This window comes from Meleagris gallopavo, chromosome 15 (genome assembly GCF_905368555.1).
Source record: "Meleagris gallopavo chromosome 15, MGAL_WU_HG_1.1, whole genome shotgun sequence".
In the NCBI taxonomy this organism is placed as follows: Eukaryota; Metazoa; Chordata; class Aves; order Galliformes; family Phasianidae; genus Meleagris; species Meleagris gallopavo.
In genome coordinates this window covers 885,621-910,087 of record NC_139418.1, presented here as the reverse complement: position 1 = coordinate 910,087, position 24,467 = coordinate 885,621, and the positions used below count along the sequence as shown (strand labels likewise).

At 53.1% G+C, this 24,467-nt stretch overlaps 3 pseudogenes; all 3 read right to left on the bottom strand.

The window, feature by feature from the left end:
- Window positions 1-214: 214 nt before the first annotated feature.
- LOC109364200 (protocadherin alpha-5 pseudogene) lies at window positions 215-10,207 on the bottom strand (annotated as a pseudogene).
- LOC104913216 (protocadherin alpha-5 pseudogene) lies at window positions 10,067-14,056 on the bottom strand (annotated as a pseudogene).
- A 1,410-nt stretch (window positions 14,057-15,466) lies between these two features.
- Window positions 15,467-21,541, bottom strand: LOC104915677 (protocadherin alpha-3 pseudogene; annotated as a pseudogene).
- Window positions 21,542-24,467: the final 2,926 nt, after the last annotated feature.

The following is a 24,467-nucleotide window of genomic DNA, read 5'->3' as shown; positions in this document are numbered from 1 at the left end:
ATAAATTAAGAGAAGAAAAACTAATGCAAGGTTGCAACACGAAGAATTGGAAGAGAAATCCACTAACCTATCTAACAACAAAGCAGGTGGGAAAACGAGGAAGAAAAAAATCACACTGGATCACATTCAGCAAGAAATGGTATCACAATTTTTCATCACGGAAAAATGAGAAAGAATTTCACAGCCCATACTCCCACAACTTCCCTATAATTCCTAAGCTTTTACAGATCCTGGCAGGATCTATTCGGGGACATGGTCCCAAGACAAACTGCTGAGAGCACGGGCAGCTCCAGCACCAAACAGAAATGACCGAGGCGGGCCCCAGACTGCGGTAGCCGCACACGTTCACGACGGGAGAGCGGAAGGGAGAAGAAAAGGCGGGGACAAGAATGAGAACGTGAAGCAAACGCACGGGATATAGCACAGGAGAAAGAAGATGATGAAAGGAAAGGGCAAAAAGAAAGAAAACTGGAAGGGAAATAAGGAAGGTGCGAAACTCCCGCGAGGGGCACTGACCGTGTCCAGCAGAGAGGGCGGCTCGTGCGGCGTCTCCTTCGGCGCGGGGCCGGGCGGCGGCGGGCAGTTGGGGCTGAACACCATCAGGTCGCTCTTGCCCGCGCCGTCCGTGGCCACGCACAGGCTCCGGCTCTGGCGCTGCGAGTACGACCAGCTGCCCACCTCGCTGGCGCACACCAGCGTCGCCGGCCCGGGCCCCGCCGGCACGGCCGCCCGCGGCGCCCAGCGCCCGGCCCCGTACAGCACCGCCGCCAGCACCAACACGCTCGACACCGCGCAGATGCCCGCCACCAGCCACACGTTCGTCGCCGCCGCCGCCGTCGCAGATCCGCCCTCCGCGCCCGCCGCCGCCCAAGGCCCCGCCCCCGCCGACACCCCCGCCGACACCGCCGCCTCGCCGCCCTCCACCAGCGACACGCTCAGCGTGGCCGTGGCCGAGCGCGGCGGCTCCCCGTGGTCCCGCACCACGATCAGCAGCCTCTGCCGCGGGCCGTCCGCCTCCTCCAGCGCCCGCGCCGTGCTCACCTCGCCGCTGTACAGCCCCACGCGGAACGGGCCCTCGCCCCGCGGCTCCCGCAGCTCGTAGCGCAGCCACGCGTTGTAGCCCGAGTCCGCGTCCACCGCGCGGATCTTCGCTACCACCTGCCCCGCCGGAGCACCCCACGCCGCCCGCGCCCACAGCGACCACGACGGCGACGACGCCGAGCCCGACGAGCCCGACGAGCCCGGAGAACCCGCCGAGCCCGACGCCCGCGAGCCCGGCTCCGCCGCCGAGCCCGCAGCCCACGGCCCCGGCCCGCCGCCCGCGAGCGGCAGCAGCTCCGGCGCGTTGTCGTTCTCGTCCACCACGAACAGCTGCACCGTGGCGTTGCCGCACAGCGGCGGCTCCCCCGCGTCCACCGCCCGCACCTCGAACTGCAGCACCTGCAGCTCCTCGTAGTCCAGCGGCCGCAGCGCCCGCACACGCCCGCTCTCCGCGTCCACCGACACGTAGCTCGACGCCGGACGCCACCCCGAGCCCGCGCCCATCCCCGCGCCGCCCTCCCACACCGAGTAGCTCACGCGCCCGTTGCCCGCCTCGTCTGGGTCTCGCGCCCACAGCCGCGCCAGCTCCGCGCCCGCCGCGTTGTTCTCCCGCGCCAGCACCGTGTACACGGCCTGCGCGAACGCCGGCGCGTTGTCGTTCACGTCCGACACCGGCACCCGCAGCCCGCGGCTGGCGCGCAGCGGCGGCGCCCCGCCGTCCTCCGCCCGCACCTCCACCTCGTACTCCGACACCCGCTCCCGGTCCAGCGCCTCCCGCAGCACCAGCGAGTACGAGCCCGCGAACGTCGCCACCAGCCCGAACGGCGACTGCGGCCGCACCGCGCACCGCACCCGACCGTTCGGCCCCGAGTCCCGGTCCGACACGCTCAGCAGCGCCACCACCGTCCCCAGCGCCGCGTCCTCGGGCACCGGCACCGACAGCGACGTCACCCACACCTCGGGCGCGTTGTCGTTCACGTCCAGCACCTCCAAAATGACGCTACAGTGGCCCGACAACGGAAGCGTCCCCTTATCTCTCGCCTCGATTTGCAACTCGTGTTGGCGGACATCTTCAAAATCTAAGGTACCCGTGAGTCTAATTTCTCCCGTCCGAGGATTAATGCTGAATGCATTTCTCTGGGACACAGGAACAGAACCGATAATGCTGTAGGAAAACTCCTGATTAAGTCCTTCGTCCGGATCCGTGGCTGCCACCCGCGCCACCAGCGTCCCCTCCGCCGCGTCCTCCGGCAGCTGCACTTTATACACCGACTGGTTGAACTGCGGCGCGTTGTCGTTCGCATCCAGCACCGAGATCACCAGCTGCACCGTGCCCGTCAGCGCCGGCCTGCCCCCGTCACTCGCCGTCACCACCAGCCGGTGCTCCGACAGCGACTCGCGGTCCAGAGCTTGCGTTAACACAAGAAAAAGGGATTTCAAGTTTTCACCAGCGGATTTGTCATCCAGAGCGAAGTGCTCGGAGGGGCTCAGTGTATACGAGAGCTGCGCGTTCGATCCGATATCCGCATCCGACGCGCCCTCCAGAGGAAAACGGGTACCCGGCATGGTGGTTAATTCCGCGATGCTGATGTTTTTGGAGGCGGCGGGGAAGCGCGGCGCATTGTCGTTGATGTCGGTGACCTCCACCTCCACGTGGAAGACGCGCAGCGGCCGGTCCAGCAGCACCTCCAGGCGCAGGGCGCACGGCGCGCTCTTCCCGCACAGCTCCTCCCGGTCCAGCCGCGAGCTCACCACCAGCGCCCCGCTCGCCCCGCTCACCTCCACGCTCGCCCGCCGGCCCCGCGACACCAGGCGCAGCCGCCGCGCCTCCGCCTCGCCTGCCTCCAGGCCCAGGTCCTGCGCCAGCCGCCCCACCACCGTGCCGGCCTCGGCTTCCTCCGGCACCGAGTAGCGCACCTGACCGCCGACCAGCGCCCAGGCCGCCTGCAGCACCAGCACCGCGGCCCCCCAGCTCCGCCGCGCTGCTCCACCGCCGACCATCGCCCTCAACGCCGCACCGCTCCTTCTCTTCTCCGCGACACGCACCTCCCGACCCGCCTGCTCCAAACCCTCCGGCCGCGCTCGCCCCCGCAATCCTTCCTCACGGGACGCGCCTCCTCCTCCCCGCCGCTCGCTCTTGCTCTGCCTTCTTTCCACGGCACCGGAAGGTGTTCCCCTCCCTTCCTCGGATCGCATCGCACGTTCCTTAGCTCAGAGCGCCATCATGTGGCTCGCAGAGGGAATTGCCTCTGTGATTCTCTGCGTCTCTCATGCGTCGGGATTAAATTCGACTTTTTTCTTTTTTTTTTTTTTCATTCTCTGTTTCTTACAAATCAGTTTACTTTTCTTGTTCTTCTTCTCCTTTTTTTTTTTTTTTCCTCCTACGATCGATCCTCCGTATTTTTCATTATTCTCGTTCAGTAGAAGGGCGTTTTTGCTGGAATGCAGAGAGACAACCAAGCGTTCATTCACACTGGTCTTCCAGTTAAAATGGGAGAACCATGAAATGTACTGAATAAATTCCTTGGTTAGTGGGGCTAATCATATGAATATTGGCATCATTGTTCTCTTGTTGTACAACAAAGTTTTTTTTCAACCATGCTCTATTCAAGTGTCTTTCAAGACATCTCTTGCAGCAAATTAACTTGAAAAGCCACTTGTTCCAAACAAACTGTGAAGCGATGTTGCACAGCCTGGTGGTTCATGTTTTAATAGGATGTAGCACAGGGAGGCACATGGAATGACATTTTTTTCTTCCACTCGTGTTCATAGAATTACGGAAACACAGAATTGCTGGGCTTCGAAGCCACCTCTTGAGATCACTGAGTCCACCCGCCATGCTTTGGCAGGGTCCCCACAGCAGATTGCGCATGTAGGCATCCAGACATGTCTTTAATATCTCTAGAGAAGGAGACTCCATAACCTCTCCGGGCAGCCTGTTCCAGAGTTCTTGCCCTTGACAACAAAGAAGTTTATCTTGTGTTTGAATGGAATTTCCTTCTGTTCCAGTTTCTAGCCATTGACATTTGTTCCATTATTGCTCACCAACAAAAACAGTCCATCCCACTGACTTGTTTGACACACTTTAGATATTTATAAGCAGTGATTAGATTCCCCCTTCAGCCTTCTCTTCTCCATGCTGAACAGATCCAGGTCTCTCAGGCTTTCTAAGTACTGGAGATGCTCCATGCCAATAATCATCTTTGTCATCCTCTGCTGGACTCTTTCTAGGAGATCCCTGCCTTTTTTGAACTGGGGAGCCCAGAACTGGACACAGTGTCCCAGATGTGGTCGCAGTGGGGCAGAGCAGAGGGAATGGATCACTGTTCCTTTTAATGCAACCTATTTGCTCATGACCAAACTGATGGCCACCAGGACAGAGGTTGCTCAGCTTTGCACAGCTTCTCTCCAGCAGGTCAGCTCCAAGTGCGTTTTGATGCATGCGGTTATTCCCCCAGGTGTGAGACTCTAAGCTTGCTCGTGTTGAACCTCTTCAGGTTCCCCTATGTCCAACTTGACAGTCTGTCCAGGTCTCCTTCAATGGCAGCACAGCCTTCTGGTGAGTCAGGCACTCTTAGCAGCTTTGTATCATCAGCAAACTTTCTGAGAGTAGAGTCTATGCCTTCATCCAGATAAGTAAAGATGATGTTGAGTGAAACTGGATCCAGCACCTAGAAACCTTTCTAACATGATAGAGAGCGGTTTGGTGGTCATTTCTGCCAGATCTCTCATCACTTGCGGATGCACACCATTGGGCTCCAGGGATACTGTTGTGAAGTGCTCAAAGGTAACAGATTGCTGAACAAGAACAAACTGCGAGTACTGACAGTATATCACCACTTCCCTGCAGATAAAACCGTCACATGCAGAGGTAAGATGAAATGCACTGAACATAGGTGGGCAGAAATGTAAACATATTGTCTTATTTTCAAGATATTTCTTTCAGACAAGATAGGGTTGATATTTTGGGTTTGGCATCTATGGATTATCCATTTTTATATGTATTTAAGATTTCAATTTGTCCTCAGCATTTGCTGCACACATCTTGGTGGACAAGCATGCTGGACACAGAAGCTAAGCATTACTCTGCCCTGTCACTGAAACCGCATGTCTTAAACTACAGGGAAAAAAGAAACACCACCTACCTACACAGCTCTCTTCTGCCACCCTTTGCCTACACAGCACCACCTGCACTACACAGCAGCAGCAGTCAGGCCAAGGCGATGAGCAACTCGCATCTTCATGTCTTACAGCTCAAAACATCAAAGATGACCTATGGTCAAGCAACACACTTCTGCCTACAGTTCTCTTTGCTTTCATGCTCCAACTTATCACTGATTCATGAGTAAATCTGCCACTTTTTAGACTGTCAGACTACTGTGGAACAGTAATGATGCCTAAATCTATATGTACTCCCTGATGCTAGTGGGGTTTGATTTATACCATATGAGTTCAAAGTCAAAATGTAATGACGTATTCCGCTTTTTCCTCTGACTGTATCTTACCTGAATTGGCATACACATGACTACGAGAAGGCTAAAACCAATATGACGTAAGACCGAAAATAAGCACTCCAACATAAAAATACGCCAACAAAACAGTGACAAAATGTACAGTCATCTGCTGATCACATGTTCTTTTAATATGAGCAACTTACCTATAGTATGGCTGCAATAGTCGCTGCATATTAAGAAAAAGAACACTGTCACTGATCAGTGCACAGTGCTCCCTGGCACACATCTATAACAGGGAGACCTGAAAACTGACAACATTCACTCCATCACAACATCAGATCAATAAAGCAGAAGTTTCAGACCCCAGATTCATGGTCAGCTGCTCAAAGGTTGCACAATCTGACAGCAGCCAGAAGCCAGCACACTACATCTCATCCTCTCTCACCAATGTATTTCCAGTGTGAGAGAAGAAAAAAACAGAGTGAGATTCATAAAGTGGGAGAGAAAAAAAAAAAAAAAATAGAAAGATCCCATTGCACTGCAACTAAACATACAATTTGCCAACATCTTTAATACAGAGGAGTGCTTCTTTCCAACCAGAGGAGGAATATCAGCAAAGCAAAGATCACAGGCTTCAGAGAACTCCGCCAGAATCATCAACACTCAGAAAAATGACAGTCTGATAATCTACATTTCACATTCAAACACAAGTGAATAAAGGCACATAAGGAAGATGACTTTACAAGCAGAAATGCCACAAATACAACAGCAAGTGAGGACACACAGAATCTGACTGCTCAGGGCACCAGAGAGGCTCATCACACCTCACAGATGGCCTTGCTCTCACCAGTCACTTGGTGGAAGGTCTCCCCATGTCCCACTGAAGATAATATCTGCTCACCTTCCTGGTTCTTTCTCTACATAAAGAAAAGGGGATGCCCTGGGAAAACAGCAGGGAGACACTTCAAACATACTGCTATGAAGAAGCTGTGCTACAAAAAATTACATGTAACCTCTCATGCTAAGGTCTTACAGCTGAACTTCTGGAGGTTTTCAGAGGATGCAGGCCAGGCAGAACAATGTATTTGGCTTCTTCTCCACAATAAAATCTTTCAAACTATCCTGGGTCTTGCCAAATAGGATCTCCAGATGGCTGTTTTCAGCTCTTGGCCACTGATTCACTACATCTTCCACCAAGCTGCACCATTTCTATCACATGAGACTCTTCACTGCGAAGGACAATCAAGACCAAATGCCCAGGACGTACTTGGTGCCATTCACATCATTATCACAACACCTGCTCATTGATCCACCCCACTGTCAGGGCACAACCTTAAGCCCCACTCTGACCACAACCCATGGCTGTGCAGATCCTCACCTTCCCTCATCTCTGACAGCAGAAACAGCTGGTTAGCTGCAGAGAGACACAGTCTGCCAGGCTTTTCCCAGGGGAGAGGAAAGGAGAGGAACTGCACTCAGAATGTTGGGCAACTTCTAAGCAATCACAGAGGGAAATGATGAAAAGAACTCCATCTGACTTGTTACAGATTCTGACATTAGTACTGGCACAGCTGTAAGCAACTTTCCCAACACCTAAGGGAAACATTCAACAAGAATGCAGCACTCTGCATCTCACATTTCATTACCAAACACATTTCCAGCATTGGGCAGGTGTCAGAGCACGAGACTGCATCTGGTGGGAGGAATTGCTCTCCCCACTGCTACCACATGCTTTTAAGGCACACACTGATGGAAGGTAAGAAAGCCTGGCACTACAGTATATATTGAAACAGCACCACAACATTCTCTAAAGTCATCCACTTTAAAAAATGTTTGCCTAATATACAAAATTTATTTCGTCTTTATTAGCCCTACCTCATAGTGTTCTTCCATAACTCTATTTCAAACCACTATCAGAAACCTTAGAAAGGGAAAAAATAAAATCATTTGTACTGCACCATCCTCTCTGGAAACTACTTGTGCTGTTAAAGTGAGAAGAGTTTAAAAAGTAACACCCACATTACAATGATATCCACATACCATGACTATTTCTATGAAGGATTGGTAAAAAAGGAGGACAGTGTTTCTGAGGACACAAAGTTGGGAGACACCAGCGTGATTTGCCAAAAGCAGAGATTTGAGCAAACACAGATTCCCCGGTAAACTCCAAACCCCACTCTGAACATTGGATACAGAACAAAGCAGACATCACTCATTCTTATCCTACGGCACCCCACCTACCTGTGGTCTTCCAATGATTACCTTTTCCCTCAAAGATCGGGATTTTTACCCAAGGTTGTACACAGGAGAAAACAGCCAGCCTCCATCCCGTGCTGATGCCACATTCATTTTCACCACAAGTCTCACTTCCCATTCATACCCCAGCACTGACTTTGCCTTTCACTGACCCATTCCTTCCATGAGAGTAAGAAATCCAATCGCACCAAACATAGTGCCTTGCTGACCTTCTGCAGATGACCGTCAATGTTTTCCAATGCTTCTGCAAATTCAGATGGAGTCACTACACACAGCTAAGCAAAGGTATTTAAAATATTAATGAGTAAGACATCCTTACGCTTCATCTGAACTCTATAGGTGGGTTTCCAAGGCATCTCTTTTCACTTCTGATTTTAAAAATGGCACAGGCACATTGTGAAGTTACAGCTACTGATGCAAATACTGAAAGAACATCTAAAGAGCTTAAGTACGTCCTGACAGAACACAACTCTACAATCAGAAAACTCTCCAGGCTGTCACCTTGCATCACATCTCCTTCAATGGACAATGAAAGAAGTCGAGGACAGAATTTTTGTCAAGAAATCATGACAAATAACAGTGCAGTTGGGGCCAATGACAGCGAACACTACTGCTGGGCTGTTGCCACAAGACCCATGCTTCGCGACTTCCAGACCTTCAGTAGTCACACCTGGAAATGCTATACACCAACAACTAGCAGGGTTTGTGGAGCTCAGGTCGTGACACCACAAATCAAAAGAGGCACTGATTTCCTTCTGGGACAGAACATCACAAGAAATGAATGTTCTATATCCAGCAGCAGGAGTAGAGCTCTGACAAACCCAACCCTGCGTGACTGCAGCTCTAGAATCCAAAATGACCTTTGAGAAAAACACGTGGCAGTGAGATATGACAGGTTACACCCCAAAACATCCTCTCACTTATACATAACAATACGAAGAAATAAATAAAGCAAAAAGCAGACCATTTTCTTTGGAAAGGTTTTCATTGCTAACTCTAGAGAAGAGTGTGACGGAAGTACACTGAGCCATCCCCTCTCTCAATTTTAAGAGTGACAATTCATTGCTTTACATCACTTGACCTGTTGCACTTGAAACACATAAAAGAGACATCACTGCCAGCACTCTGAGGTCACCAACAGACAAACACTAGTCATGTTCAGCACGACGACTACACTGCTCTCAGAGGCAACAACAAAGGCATCGGCAAGGACAAGTAAGGACAGTCTGCAGACTTCAAAAGGATACAGGAACAGTCCATATTCACTTTCCTACTTTCATCATGACTTTGCCTGATGAATCAATGTGAATAGAGATATACCATACACAGAGAGAATGATAAAATAACAATCAATGTACTACATTGTGCCATTTGCAAGGAAGAATCAAAGAAGAAATCATACCGGTTACCAGCACAACCATACTCCACATTATTAAAAGCATAGGAAAATGCCTGGTGGATCATTGCCACCAGAAACATCCTTCATGTGCAGCGGTCCTTCAGTGCTGAGCACTATTAGAATCAGTCTTGGCAGAACTCAAGTCATAGCAACTCTGCGCAGATGACTTCAATCCATCTGAAGAAAACTCCAAACTAAAGATCTAACCTCAGAACGAACATCCAGATCAACAACTAACAAGCTCCATAATGGACAAAATGGTAGATGCAAATGAATACAATTCTGTGAAAATGTTTGTTTTACAATAGGACCATAAACGCAACAGAAAAAATACAAATAGGTTGAATTGGAATAAAGTCCAGTAGTGCTTGCCTTACCTAGGCTGGAGTAAAAACAACGTGTGACAACAAGAAAGATACCAACATTCTGGTATCAAGAGAATAAGATCTAACAACTATAATCCAGCATCACACCTGAACAGAAAACTGCAAATAGAACACTATCAAACACATATCACAAAAACGAGTATCCAAGCCCCTGGCAGGTAAGGCTCTGCAACGGAGTTCCACAGGAAAGTGATGCGTCAGAACAAAAAACACCGGCACAGAGGAAGGAAAGCAAGATCAGGGAATAGAGCAAAGGAGAGCAAAGAGAAAAAAGAAAGAACAAGGAAGGAAAAAGGGAAAGAATGGAGGGAGAGGAAGGAAGGGCCGAAGGTCCCTCAGGTTGCAACACGAAGAATTGGAAAAGAAATCCACTAACCTATCTAACAACAAAGCAGGTGGGAGAACGAGGAAGAAAAAAATCACACTGGATCACATTCAGCAAGAAATGGTATCACAATTTTTCATCACGGAAAAATGAGAAAGAATTTCACAGCCCATACTCCCACAACTTCCCTATAATTCCTAAGCTTTTACAGATCCTGGCAGGATCTATTCGGGGACATGGTCCCAAGACAAACTGCTGAGAGCACGGGCAGCTCCAGCACCAAACAGAAATGACCGAGGCGGGCCCCAGACTGCGGTAGCCGCACACGTTCACGACGGGAGAGCGGAAGGGAGAAGAAAGGCGGGGACAAGAATGAGAACGTGAAGCAAACGCACGGGATATAGCACAGGAGAAAGAAGATGATGAAAGGAAAGGGCAAAAAGAAAGAAAACTGGAAGGGAAATAAGGAAGGTGCGAAAGTCCCGCGAGGGGCACTGACCGTGTCCAGCAGAGAGGGCGGCTCGTGCGGCGTCTCCTTCGGCGCGGGGCCGGGCGGCGGCGGGCAGTTGGGGCTGAACACCATCAGGTCGCTCTTGCCCGCGCCGTCCGTGGCCACGCACAGGCTCCGGCTCTGGCGCTGCGAGTACGACCAGCTGCCCACTTCGCTGGCGCACACCAGCGTCGCCGGCCCGGGCCCCGCCGGCACGGCCGCCCGCGGCGCCCAGCGCCCGGCCCCGTACAGCACCGCCGCCAGCACCAACACGCTCGACACCGCGCAGATGCCCGCCACCAGCCACACGTTCGTCGCCGCCGCCGCCGTCGCAGATCCGCCCTCCGCGCCCGCCGCCGCCCAAGGCCCCGTCCCCGCCGACACCGCCCCCACCCCCGCCGCCGACACCGCCGCCTCGCCGCCCTCCACCAGCGACACGCTCAGCGTGGCCGTGGCCGAGCGCGGCGGCTCCCCGTGGTCCCGCACCACGATCAGCAGCCTCTGCCGCGGGCCGTCCGCCTCCTCCAGCGCCCGCGCCGTGCTCACCTCGCCGCTGTACAGCCCCACGCGGAACGGGCCCTCGCCCCGCGGCTCCCGCAGCTCGTAGCGCAGCCACGCGTTGTAGCCCGAGTCCGCGTCCACCGCGCGGATCTTCGCCACCACCTGCCCCGCCGGAGCACCCCACGCCGCCCGCGCCCACAGCGACCACGACGGCGACGACGCCGAGCCCGACGAGCCCGGAGAACCCGCCGAGCCCGACGCCCGCGAGCCCGGCTCCGCCGCCGAGCCCGCAGCCCACGGCCCCGGCCCGCCGCCCGCGAGCGGCAGCAGCTCCGGCGCGTTGTCGTTCTCGTCCACCACGAACAGCTGCACCGTGGCGTTGCCGCACAGCGGCGGCTCCCCCGCGTCCACCGCCCGCACCTCGAACTGCAGCACCTGCAGCTCCTCGTAGTCCAGCGGCCGCAGCGCCCGCACACGCCCGCTCTCCGCGTCCACCGACACGTAGCTCGACGCCGGACGCCACCCCGAGCCCCACCCCGAGCCCGAGCCCGCGCCCATCCCCGCGCCGCCCTCCCACACCGAGTAGCTCACGCGCCCGTTGCCCGCCTCGTCCGGGTCCCGCGCCCACAGCCGCGCCAGCTCCGCGCCCGCCGCGTTGTTCTCCCGCGCCAGCACCGTGTACACGGCCTGCGCGAACGCCGGCGCGTTGTCGTTCACGTCCGACACCGGCACCCGCAGCCCGCGGCTGGCGCGCAGCGGCGGCGCCCCGCCGTCCTCCGCCCGCACCTCCACCTCGTACTCCGACACCCGCTCCCGGTCCAGCGCCTCCCGCAGCACCAGCGAGTACGAGCCCGCGAACGTCGCCACCAGCCCGAACGGCGACGGCGGCCGCACCGCGCACCGCACCCGACCGTTCGGCCCCGAGTCCCGGTCCGACACGCTCAGCAGCGCCACCACCGTCCCCAGCGCCGCGTCCTCGGGCACCGGCACCGACAGCGACGTCACCCACACCTCGGGCGCGTTGTCGTTCACGTCCAGCACCTCCAGCTCCACGCTGCAGTGCCCCGACAACGGAGGCGTCCCCTTATCTCCAGCCTCGATCTCCAGGTCATACGACTGAACATCTTCGAAATCCAGTGTTCCCACTGTTCTCATTTCCCCTGAAAGTCTATCGATAACGAATAATTCTTTCATTTTCTCAGGAATTGTGTCGCTAAATGCATAGTAGATTTCCCCATTAATCCCCTCATCTTTGTCTGTCGCTGTTAGCTGCAGAAAAACAGTTCCAGGAATGGCATCTTCTGGCAGCTGCACTTTATACACCGACTGGTTGAACTGCGGCGCGTTGTCGTTCGCATCCAGCACCGAGATCACCAGCTGCACCGTGCCCGTCAGCGCCGGCCTGCCCCCGTCACTCGCCGTCACCACCAGCCGGTGCTCCGACAGCGACTCGCGATCCAGAGGTTGCGTTAATACCAGGGCAATGGAAGCTTTGTTTTTGTCTTTAGATTTCACATCCAGAGCGAAGTGCTCGGAGGGGCTCAGTGTATACGAGAGCTGCGCGTTCGATCCGATATCCGCATCCGACGCGCCGTCCAGAGGAAAACGGGACCCAGGCAGTGACAGTTCCGCGACGCTGATGTTTTTGGAGGCGGCGGGGAAGCGCGGCGCATTGTCGTTGATGTCGGTGACCTCCACCTCCACGTGGAAGACGCGCAGCGGCCGGTCCAGCAGCACCTCCAGGCGCAGGGCGCACGGCGCGCTCTTCCCGCACAGCTCCTCCCGGTCCAGCCGCGAGCTCACCACCAGCGCCCCGCTCGCCCCGCTCACCTCCACGCTCGCCCGCCGGCCCCGCGACACCAGGCGCAGCCGCCGCGCCTCCGCCTCGCCCGCCTCCAGGCCCAGGTCCTGCGCCAGCCGCCCCACCACCGTGCCGGCCTCGGCTTCCTCCGGCACCGAGTAGCGCACCTGACCGCCGACCAGCGCCCAGGCCGCCTGCAGCACCAGCACCGCGGCCCCCCAGCTCCGCCGCGCTGCTCCACCGTCGACCATCGCCCTCAACGCCGCACCACTCCTTCTCTTCTCCGCGACACGCACCTCCCGACCCGCCTGCTCCAAACCCTCCGGCCGCGCTCGCCCCCGCAGTCCTTCCTCACGGGACGCGCCTCCTCCTCTCCGCCGCTCGCTCTTGCTCTGCCTTCTTTTCCACGGGCACCGGAAGGTGTTCCCCTCCCTTCCTCGGATCGCATCGCGCGTTCCTTAGCTCAGAGCGCCATCATGTGGCTCGCAGAGGGAATTGCCTCTCTATGCTTCTCTGAGTATCGCGCCGGCTTCACTTTATCTTCGCTTTTTCGCATTCCTTGCACTTACCTTCTCTTTGATATGGAAGAGATTACTTACCTTCTGCACTTTTCAACCGGTGAGTTTAGTAAATGTGTTTATCTATTGATTTAAAATCAGGCACGAAGCGATCATTCTCACTCTTCCTCTAAGAGGATTTCGCGAACCATTTATTGTACTGAATTAGTTTGTTTGGACGTAGGAGAACTCCCACGATGACCGTGGTTGTTGTTTCTCCGCTAGAATCCTTGTGGTTTAATTCTTGTGTTTCTGAAAACAATAGGTATTTACATGCTCTGCTTTATGCTTCCTACAGCAAAATAAAATTCATGTCCATTTTAGCAAAACATCTTGAAGAGGGGATTGGCAGACTGTTGTTGCATGTCTTGTGAGGATTGAGCTGGAACTGAAAAGAGGGAAACAGATCTCTTTTTCTGTTCACAGTCATTCTCTAGTGCTTTCTTCTGTTTTCGTTCTGGTCAGAGCTCACAATGTAAACTCAAAACACAAAAATGAATTGTTCTTTCTCCTCTATCTTTGTACCTTTCTCCTCCATTTTGTACCTTAGCTGTGTTCCCATATGGCAGAGTTATTGCCCGATGGAGCATTCAGACAGACCATGTCTTCTCTCACAAATCCTTCCACACAGAGCACAATGAAAGTTCAGACACTGAAGATGAAGTGTGGTCCTTCAATCGTGCGATGCTCCCAAATGGAGCAGCTCAGGGAAAAAGGCAACCAAGGACTGGGACTTCCATAATCACATTTCTACCAAATTCACAATGTACCAGAAAACGCTTTGTTCTTCATTTCCATTCTTTTGTCTACAAATTTTCTGACGCTTATGAACACCACGCCATTCAGGATGGAGAATTTCATTCATACATTCCTTTCATATTCAGAATGTAACAGAACATGCTTTGTTCTGCATTTCCATTCTTTGCATCACTGGATCTACTGTGATCAAACACCCTTATTATCCCAAACAGGTCAATTGAGTCAAAAATGGATCCAGCCCAATGAAAAGTATTTTGTTGGCTTTTCCAGGAGAAGCTTCCTGTGTTATCAAATAGAAGAATGCTTTGAGTAATACTGTACACAGCACAATGTAGAATAATTAATATGGGGACATTTGCTCATGCCTTAATTTCATGAAAAAAATGAAGTCGACGTGTACTTTTTTTTCCCCTTATTTTGCAGGTTTGTACAGCAATGTGGTTTTGAGTAGAGATCAGTGTGCTTACCAGTGCGTAGAAAGAGATCCTGGGGCTGATCTTTTCTCCACAAAGCAGTCCATGTGAGTCCACACAAAGAGATACTTAATGAAGATATATATTTCTTCTATTTACCCACCTGCTAAGTTCACCCACTTACCTGGAATAACTAGATCTCATCCTTATTCATGCCACATTCATAGGGATGGGAATATAATGCCAGTCATCAAAAAGTGCGCTGTTTAATTTCAAGCATCTTAGAGCTTTGCTAACTTCTAAATTAAACTTGCTCCAAAAAACACAACATGACATTTCAATCGGAATAAAAGGCTGCTAGAGAGAAAACAGACATTGTAGCCAAGGGTACAGAACAGAGCATCCCTTCTCTTGTGTTCCAATACAGCCTCTGATGGTTCTGAAATAACTGGACTCACACTGCTCCCAGATGACAGTACACCCTTTGGACATGAGCAACACTACAAGATACTCAATAGCTGCCTGCTCAGAAAAAGAAACAGTCTCATGGTATGGAGAACTGCTTTAAAAGGGCAATTTTCAAGGAATAATAGAAGAAAATAATCAGCTTTAGCCAAGGTTTACCAATTGTAAAATGCACTGTGCTCCCATTTGCATTTCCATGAGAAGGAAGGGAAGCCAGACAGGGATCTTTAAACTAAGGAGGATTTGCCTCCATGAAAACCTCAGCTGAGCAGAGTTTTCAAACATCTCCCCTACACTCATGGCAAAAAAGCCCAAATATCTGCAATTTAAAGGCATACAAAACTCAGCAGCCAGTGAATCACAGCTGATTCACTGCCACCATGACATATCCAAGTCAAAGAAGAAGAACAGTGAAGGGGACTTTCTCCTGAGAGGAGGGTAGAAATCCAAAGGATCTTGTTCTGTTTCATTGAAAACCTAGGTCTGGCAATATTTTGGCAAATAGAGGGCGCTTGCTTCATATTCCTTCCCCAGCCCCAAAAGCAATACAAACAGAGGGAAGATCATGGGAAGATTCAAAGAAGTCAGGCGCAATCTTCAATATTTGGTAAAGCTCCTTTTTGAGCAACAACATTCCACATTCAAACAACAGCAAATAATGTGTACATAGCAGATGTCTTCAAGAGCAGGAATGCCACTAGGACAATGGGGAATGGGGACATGCAGTACTTGACAGAACAGAATCCTACAGTAGCTCAGCACACGTCACAGATAGCCCTGCTGTCAGCAGTCACTTGGTTAGAGAAGTCCCCATGCTACACTAAAGAATATACTTGCTCTGGTACTTATTGCTTACTAGGTCGTTCTTTACATGAGGCAAGAGGATGCCCTGGAAAAGCAGCAAATAAACACTTCAAACACATACAGTTGGCATCATGTCTAACATACAACTTCTCACACAAATGCCTTATAGCTGAATTTTTGGATGTTCAGAGAAGATCCAGACCAAGCAGCACTGTGAGCTTGGCCTCTTCTCTAGCTTTTCTAATGGCTCTCTCTATCCTGCGTTGTGGCAAATAGGATCTCTACCTCAGACAGCATTTTCCAGCTCTTATTCAATGTCATGTTCCATCTTCTACCAAGGATCTCTTTTGCCTCAGACAAGACTCTTCACTGCTATGGACAATCAACACCAAACACTTGATGCCCGACACAGAATCACTGCACACAACACCTGGATACTGATCCATCCCACCAACTGGACCCAGTTCTAAGCCTCACTCTCACCACGATCCAAGGCTGTGCAGATCCTCCCCTTCTCTCACCTCTGACACCAGGAACAGCTGGGTGGCTACCAGGGTATTCCTAGTGGTAGGAACCACACTCTGAAACTTTGTGTCATCTCAGCGATCTCAGACAGAAAGGATACCAAATTCTGTATCAGATTTGTTAAGGATTCTGTCATTAGAACGGACGCAACTCTGAGCAACTTTCCCAAAATAAGAGAGAAACATTCACCAGGAAGCAGTCACAACTCTACACCTTGCATACCATTTCCAACCTATTTCCTCTATTGGGCAGATACCAGAGGAAGGAACTGTCTCTGACTGGAGGAACTGCTCGCCCTCTTGCCACCGACAAGCACATCATATGGCACAAGGAAAGAAGAAAAGAATTTTCATCAGCATTCACAGGAGATAAGAACACAGTGGCATTGAGCGATACATGGAACTGGCACTGCAAAATCCTCTAAAGCCAACCCTTAACAAAACGTCTTCCGGAATATGGAAAAATAACACAGTTTCTTATTGCTGCCTCATACTGTTTTTCACTAATAAAATAGTGAAAATAAAATTCTTTATTTCAATACACACTAGCAGCACACTCATAAAGGGAAAACAGAACATAATTTGGGCTGTGTCTACCACTGTAAAAATAACTTTCTGGTCCAAAAGAAAGTAAAGAAATTCATATTAATTCAAAGAGTGTAGAAAGAAACCCCAAGTATCAATGGTCACTTTGAATCCCATCCTTTGCTGAAAAGGATTAGCAACAAGGAGGAAACAGCTTAAGAGCAGACAAACTTGGTAGACAACAGCATGATTTACAGACAACTGAGGTGTGATTAACACAGTTCCAGAGATAAGTCACACTGGAATCTGTGGCCACCAATAGAGTAATAGATCTTATAGAAGAAAGCAAAGAATTTCTCTTTCATCTCTGCACGCAAGGTTCACTATGAGAAGGAAGTTCATTCATTTCTCCTCTTCCCAAAGTGAAAATGGATGCCAGAAAATTCATCAGGTTCAGAGAAGACCAGTAGGATAAGCTAACTTTGGAACACCTTTGACATAAGCAGAAAGTTTGTGCTCAGAAAGAGAGTACAGAAAGGCCAAACTGTGCATCCATTTCAAAGCAGTCCGACAGTGCCGAATGATTCTAGGAAGGAAAATCAAGTGTGCATATGAAGTCAAAACCATACACACCAGCTGGAAGACAATTTAATAGCAAGACAGCGTACTGAATTGCTGTCCTTAATGGTTTTCAGATCCTGAAAGAACGAGGTCTAAATCAGCCTCACCTCAAAACTCAAGTTTACCTGGCATACAAAGGCAAAACATTCACATCACCATGAAACATAACAGTGAAATCACTCCATTACCCAGGAATGAGTGAAGTCATTATATGGGGTCAACAAATTACAGAAGATTGGGAAGAATTCATGCTAGAGATATATTCATAAGCACGGAATAAACAGAGGGCATTTCCACGCTATTTACTATCTCATGATCAGGAAGGCCTCCAACTCCCATTTCTTGCAGCCTCCAGGTAACCCCTACTCCCCACTCTGAACATGGACGCAGAATACAAGCAAACACCTCACATTCTTGACTTACAGCATGCCCCATGGTCTTCCCAATCATTTATTGTACTCTCAAGAAGAAGAGACTCCACCCAAGATCACCCTTCACAGAACGAAATGGTCAGGCCCTATTCAGGGCCACTGTCACATTCACCTGCACCAGAAGACACAACTGCATTTCCCATCCACCTAGACCCGGGTCTGGCTTTCACTAATCCTCTCCAGCAATCAGAGGAGCAAACTCAACCACATCAGACAAACAGTGCCATATACGTGGTGTCTGGCACATGCTAGCCAGACAACTCTCAGTGTTTTGCAATGCTTCCACAGATTCTTATGGAAATACTACTCACAGATTAAATAAGTTATTTCAAAAAAGCAAAGGAGTTGTAATGCTTCACATGAACTATTCAGATATATTTCCATGGTTGTTTTCTTTCTTTTCTCCCTTTTATTTGATACAAACAACCTTTGGGAAGGCATGGCTGCTGATGCAAACACTGAAAGAACATCAGTGCACATCCTTTCAATTCCCCATATAAGAGTGCAAGTCTCCAGGCAGAAAACCCTCAAGAAACAGCTCTCACATTGCATCACATTTCAACCACTGAACAACCAAAAATGGGGACAACAGTTTTTTCACAAGAAATTACAACTCTCAAGATTCACAAATGGAAGCCAATAGTGCCTCCACAACTACCACAACTATCACCAGTACAATGTTAATGAATTGCTGCTTCTCAGCAGTCTGAAGAAGAAATTGGACAAAGCATAAACCAAGAACATTCCAAGAGCTAAAATCATGTAAATATGTATACCCAGAAAGAACATTCCAAAAATAAAAGACAAGACCACACCTCCCCAATGTGCATCTGGGCAAGAGGTACCCAGCACGACTACAAGCCCATAAATAGCAGCAGTGGCCCCTGAGCCCTGCAATCCATACAGTACCCACAATGGGACAAGACCCAGGAACAAAACACAATCAGTACACATAACTGTGGAAAAGAGGAAGGGAAGCAAAAACAGACAAAAGAGCAAAAAAGACAAAAGAAAAGGAAGAAAGGAAGGAAAGGAAGGAGGACAGAAAGAAAGAAGAATAGAAGAAAAGAAGAAGTGAGGGAGAGATACTGACCGTGTCCAGCAGAGAGGGCGGCTCGTGCGGCGTCTCCTTCGGCGCGGGGCCGGGCGGCGGCGGGCAGTTGGGGCTGAACACCATCAGGTCGCTCTTGCCCGCGCCGTCCGTGGCCACGCACAGGCTCCGGCTCTGGCGCTGCGAGTACGACCAGCTGCCCACCTCGCTGGCGCACACCAGCGTAGCCGGCCCGGGCCCCGCCGGCACGGCCGCCCGCGGCGCCCAGCGCCCGGCCCCGTACAGCACCGCCGCCAGCACCAACACGCTCGACACCGCGCAGATGCCCGCCACCAGCCACACGTTCGTCGCCGCCGCCGCCGTCGCAGATCCGCCCTCCGCGCCCGCCGCCGCCCAAGGCCCCGCCCCCGCCGACACCGCCCCCGCCCCCGCCGACACCGCCGCCTCGCCGCCCTCCACCAGCGACACGCTCAGCGTGGCCGTGGCCGAGCGCGGCGGCTCCCCGTGGTCCCGCACCACGATCAGCAGCCTCTGCCGCGGGCCGTCCGCCTCCTCCAGCGCCCGCGCCGTGCTCACCTCGCCGCTGTACAGCCCCACGCGGAACGGGCCCTCGCCCCGCGGCTCCCGCAGCTCGTAGCGCAGCCACGCGTTGTAGCCCGAGTCCGCGTCCACCGCGCGGATCTTCGCCACCACCTGCCCCGCCGGAGCACCCCACGCCGCCCGCGCCCACAGCGACCACGACGGCGACGACGCCGAGCCGACGAGCCCGACGAGCCCGACGAGCCCGGAGAACCCGCCGAGCCCGACGCCCGCGAGCCCGGCTCCGCCGCCGAGCCCGCAGCCCACGGCCCCGGCCCGCCGCCCGCGAGCGGCAGCAGCTCCGGCGCGTTGTCGTTCTCGTCCACCACGAACAGCTGCACCGTGGCGTTGCCGCACAGCGGCGGCTCCCCCGCGTCCACCGCCCGCACCTCGAACTGCAGCACCTGCAGCTCCTCGTAGTCCAGCGGCCGCAGCGCCCGCACACGCCCGCTCTCCGCGTCCACCGACACGTAGCTCGACGCCGGACGCCACCCCGAGCCCCCACCAGCCGAGCCCGAGCCCGCGCCCATCCCCGCGCCGCCCTCCCACACCGAGTAGCTCACGCGCCCGTTGCCCGCCTCGTCCGGGTCCCGCGCCCACAGCCGCGCCAGCTCCGCGCCCGCCGCGTTGTTCTCCCGCGCCAGCACCGTGTACACGGCCTGCGCGAACGCCGGCGCGTTGTCGTTCACGTCCGACACCGGCACCCGCAGCCCGCGGCTGGCGCGCAGCGGCGGCGCCCCGCCGTCCTCCGCCCGCACCTCCACCTCGTACTCCGACACCCGCTCCCGGTCCAGCGCCTCCCGCAGCACCAGCGAGTACGAGCCCGCGAACGTCGCCACCAGCCCGAACGGCGACGGCGGCCACACCGCGCACCGCACCCGACCGTTCGGCCCCGAGTCCCGGTCCGACACGCTCAGCAGCGCCACCACCGTCCCCAGCGCCGCGTCCTCGGGCACCGGCACCGACAGCGACGTCACCCACACCTCGGGCGCATTGTCGTTCACGTCCAGCACCTCCAAAATGACGCTACAGTGGCTCGACAACGGAGGCGTCCCCTTATCTCTTGCCTCGATTTGCAACTCGTGTTGGCGGACATCTTCAAAATCTAAGGAACCTGTGAGTCTGATCTCCCCCGTCCGCGGATCAATGCTGAATGCATCTCTCTGAGACGCAGGAACAGAACCGATAATGCTGTAGGAAAACTCCTGATTAAGTCCTTCGTCCGGATCCGTGGCTGCCACTCGCGCCACCACTGTCCCCTCCGCCGCGTCCTCCGGCAGCTGCACTTTATACACCGACTGGTTGAACTGCGGCGCGTTGTCGTTCGCATCCAGCACCGAGATCACCAGCTGCACCGTGCCCGTCAGCGCCGGCCTGCCCCCGTCACTTGCCGTCAGCACCAGCCGGTGCTCCGACAGCGACTCGCGGTCCAGAGCTTGCGTTAACACAAGAAAAAGGGATTTCAAGTTTTCACCAGTGGATTTATCATCCAGAGCGAAGTGCTCGGAGGGACTCAGTGTATACGAGAGCTGCGCGTTCGATCCGATATCCGCATCCGACGCGCCCTCCAGAGGAAACCGCGACCCAGGCAGCGACAGTTCTGCGATGCTGATGTTTTTGGAGGCGGCGGGGAAGCGCGGCGCATTGTCGTTGATGTCGGTGACCTCCACCTCCACGTGGAAGACGCGCAGCGGCCGGTCCAGCAGCACCTCCAGGCGCAGGGCGCACGGCGCGCTCTTCCCGCACAGCTCCTCCCGGTCCAGCCGCGAGCTCACCACCAGCGCCCCGCTCGCCCCGCTCACCTCCACGCTCGCCCGCCGGCCCCGCGACACCAGGCGCAGCCGCCGCGCCTCCGCCTCGCCCGCCTCCAGGCCCAGGTCCTGCGCCAGCCGCCCCACCACCGTGCCGGCCTCGGCTTCCTCCGGCACCGAGTAGCGCACCTGACCGCCGACCAGCGCCCAGGCCGCCTGCAGCACCAGCACCGCGGCCCCCCAGCTCCGCCGCGCTGCTCCACCGCCGACCATCGCCCTCAACGCCGCACCGCTCCTTCTCTTCTCCGCGACACGCACCTCCCGACCCGCCTGCTCCAAACCCTCCGGCCGCGCTCGCCCCCGCAAGTCCTTCCTCACGGGACGCGCCTCCTCCTCCCCGCCGCTCGCTCTTGCTCTGCCTTCTTTTCCACGGGCACCGGAAGGTGTTCCCCTCCCTTCCTCGGATCGCATCGTTCCTTAGCTCAGAGCGCCATCATGTGGCTCGCAGAGGGAATTGCCTCTCTATGCTTCTCTGCGTATGCGCCGGCTTCATAGAATCAATGAATCATAAATTCTTCGGTTGGAAGGAACCTCTGAACGTCTTGTTGTCCAATTCCACTGAGATGAACAGAAGACCCACAGCTAGATGATGTTGCCCAGGGCCTGATCCAGCCTCTACTTGAAAGTCTCTAGATATGGGGCATTCACCACATCATTGGGCATCCTGTTCCAGTGCTTCACCACCCTCACTGTACATGTTGTTCCACCCCTGTGACCATTTTTGTGGCACACTCCAACAGGTCTTTGTCTCTCCTGCACTGAGGACTCCACAGCTGGATGCAGTACTCTTGGTGAGGCCTCACCAGTGCAGAGTAGAGGGCCAGGATCACCTCCATCACCCTGCTGGTCACACTGCTTTTGATGCAGACCAAGATACAGTTGCTTTCTGGGCTACAAAGCCACAATGCTGGCTCATGTCCAGCTTGTCACCCCCAAGGTCTTTTTCTGGCAGGGCTGTGCTCAATTCTTTCATCCCCCACCTTGTACTGGTAATAGGAGTTGCCTCGATCCAGGTGCAAGATCTTCTCTTTAAATTTGTTGAAACTCATGGCATTCACCTGGGCACCACGTTCAAGCCTGTCTAAGTCCCTCTGGATGGCATCCCTTTGATGTGATCACCACACGCCACAGCTTTATGTCAACAACAAACCTACTGAGAATGCACCCGACCCCACTGTCCATGTCACTGATGAAGATATGAAAGAGTATCAGTCCCAGCACTGATTCCTGGGGGACGCTCTATTTGTTACCAGTCTTCATCCAGACATGGATCCATTCACCACCACTCTCTGGACTCCATCCTGCAGCCAATTCTTCATCCACTGAACAGTCCAGCCATCAAATCCATATCTTTCCAATTTGGATAGAAGGATGTTGTGGGGTACCATGTCAAAGGCCTTACTGAAGTCAAGATAGAAGACATTAGTGGCTCTTCCACTGTCCAGTGACGCAGTGACACCATCACAGAAGAACACTTGGTTGGTTAAGCAGGATTTGCCCTTGGTGAAGCCATGCTGATTCTCCCAGATCACCTCCCTGTCTTCCATGTGCCTTAGCATAGCTTCCATGTGTCTTAGAATCTGTTCCATGATGTTCTCTGGCACAGTGGTGAGACTGACAGGTCGGTAGCTCCCAGGGTCATTCTTTTTACCGTTTAAAAAGGGATGTGATGTTGCCTTTTTTCCCAGTCACCAGGGACTTCACCTGATTGCCATGACTTTACAAATTTCATTGAGAGTCGACTGGCAACTACATCAGGTAGTTCCCTCAGGCCTCTGGGACTCGCTTCGTTGTTACCATTCTCTACTCCTTATGCTTCAGATATTTAAAATATACACATACATTTTTTGACTGAGCACTTACCTGCAGCACTTTTCACTGTTCTAGATTAGAGCGTATCTTTTTATTTACAGTGAGGTCCAACTGATCTTTCGCACTTGTTTGTCATGTGAAATGGTGTGCCATGGCAGGTATTGAATGTATCTGTTGGTTAGCTATCTCAGCAACAGTAATTGATGTTCCACTCCTAGAAACCTTCTGATCGAATAGAATTCTTTCTAATGACACTCTCTATTCACATGGCCTTCTTTATATTTTACAGGAAAATAAGCATCACTTTTAGCCTAACTACAGTGAAGCAGAGATCCACAGGTGATTGCTCTATGTCTTCAAAAGAATTAGCGAGAGGAGAAAAGTGGGAAACACATCCCCTTCTTTCACTCATGGTAAATGCTTCTCCTACCACTTGCTTCTTTTTTGGTTTCTGAAGTTACAATCATAGAAGAAGCATAGAAGTTGGAAGGGATCCACAAAAATCATTCAGTTCAACTCTCCTGAGGTGAACAAGGACACCTATAGCAAGATCAGAGTGCTCAGAGTCAATCCAGCCTGACCTTGAATGTCTCCAGGGACGGGCATCCAGTACCTCTCTGGGCTCCTTGAGCCAGTACCTCACCAACATTACTGCAAATAATTACTTCCTTACATCCAATCTAAATCTCCTCTTGTCTACTTTGAAATCATTTCCCCTTATCCCATCACAACAGATCCTGCTAAGGCGTCTGTCCCCATCTTTCTTATATCTCCCCTCTACATAAGGAAAAGCCACTGTCACGTCTCCCAGGCCTCCTCTTCTCCGTGCTGCACAAACCCAGCTCTGTCCTCGTAGGGAGGTGTTCCATTCTTGGGATCATTTTTATGGCCATCCTCTGGGTGCACTCAAACAAGTCTGTGCCTCTCCCGTGCTGAGCACTCCCCATCTGGATGCAGCACTCCAGGTGGGGTCTCACAGCACAGAGCAGAGGGGCAGATCCCCTCCATCGCCCTGCTGGCTGCGCTGCTTTTAATGCAGTCCAGAGTACAGTTGGCTTTCTGGGCTGCCAGGGCACGGTGCTGGCTCATGTCCAGCTGCTATCCATCAGTAGTACCACTCCTTTTTGGCAGGGCTGTGCTCCATCCTGTCATCATCCAGCTTGTACTGTTAGTGGCAGTTACCACAACCCAGGTGCAAGTCCTTACTCTTGGCATTGTTGAACTTCATGAGGTTCTCCTGGGCCCACTCAGTCTGCCTGGGTTTCTCTGGGTGGTATCCCATCCCTCTGGTGTATCAACCTCCCCTTGGAGGTCACCTGCAGTCTACTGAGGGTGTACACAATCTGACTGTCAATTTAATAAGTGAAGAGATTAAACAGCTCTGGTCCCAGCAGTGACCCCTGAGGGACACCACTCATCACTGATCTCCATCCAGATAAGGAGCCATTGAACATGACTCTCT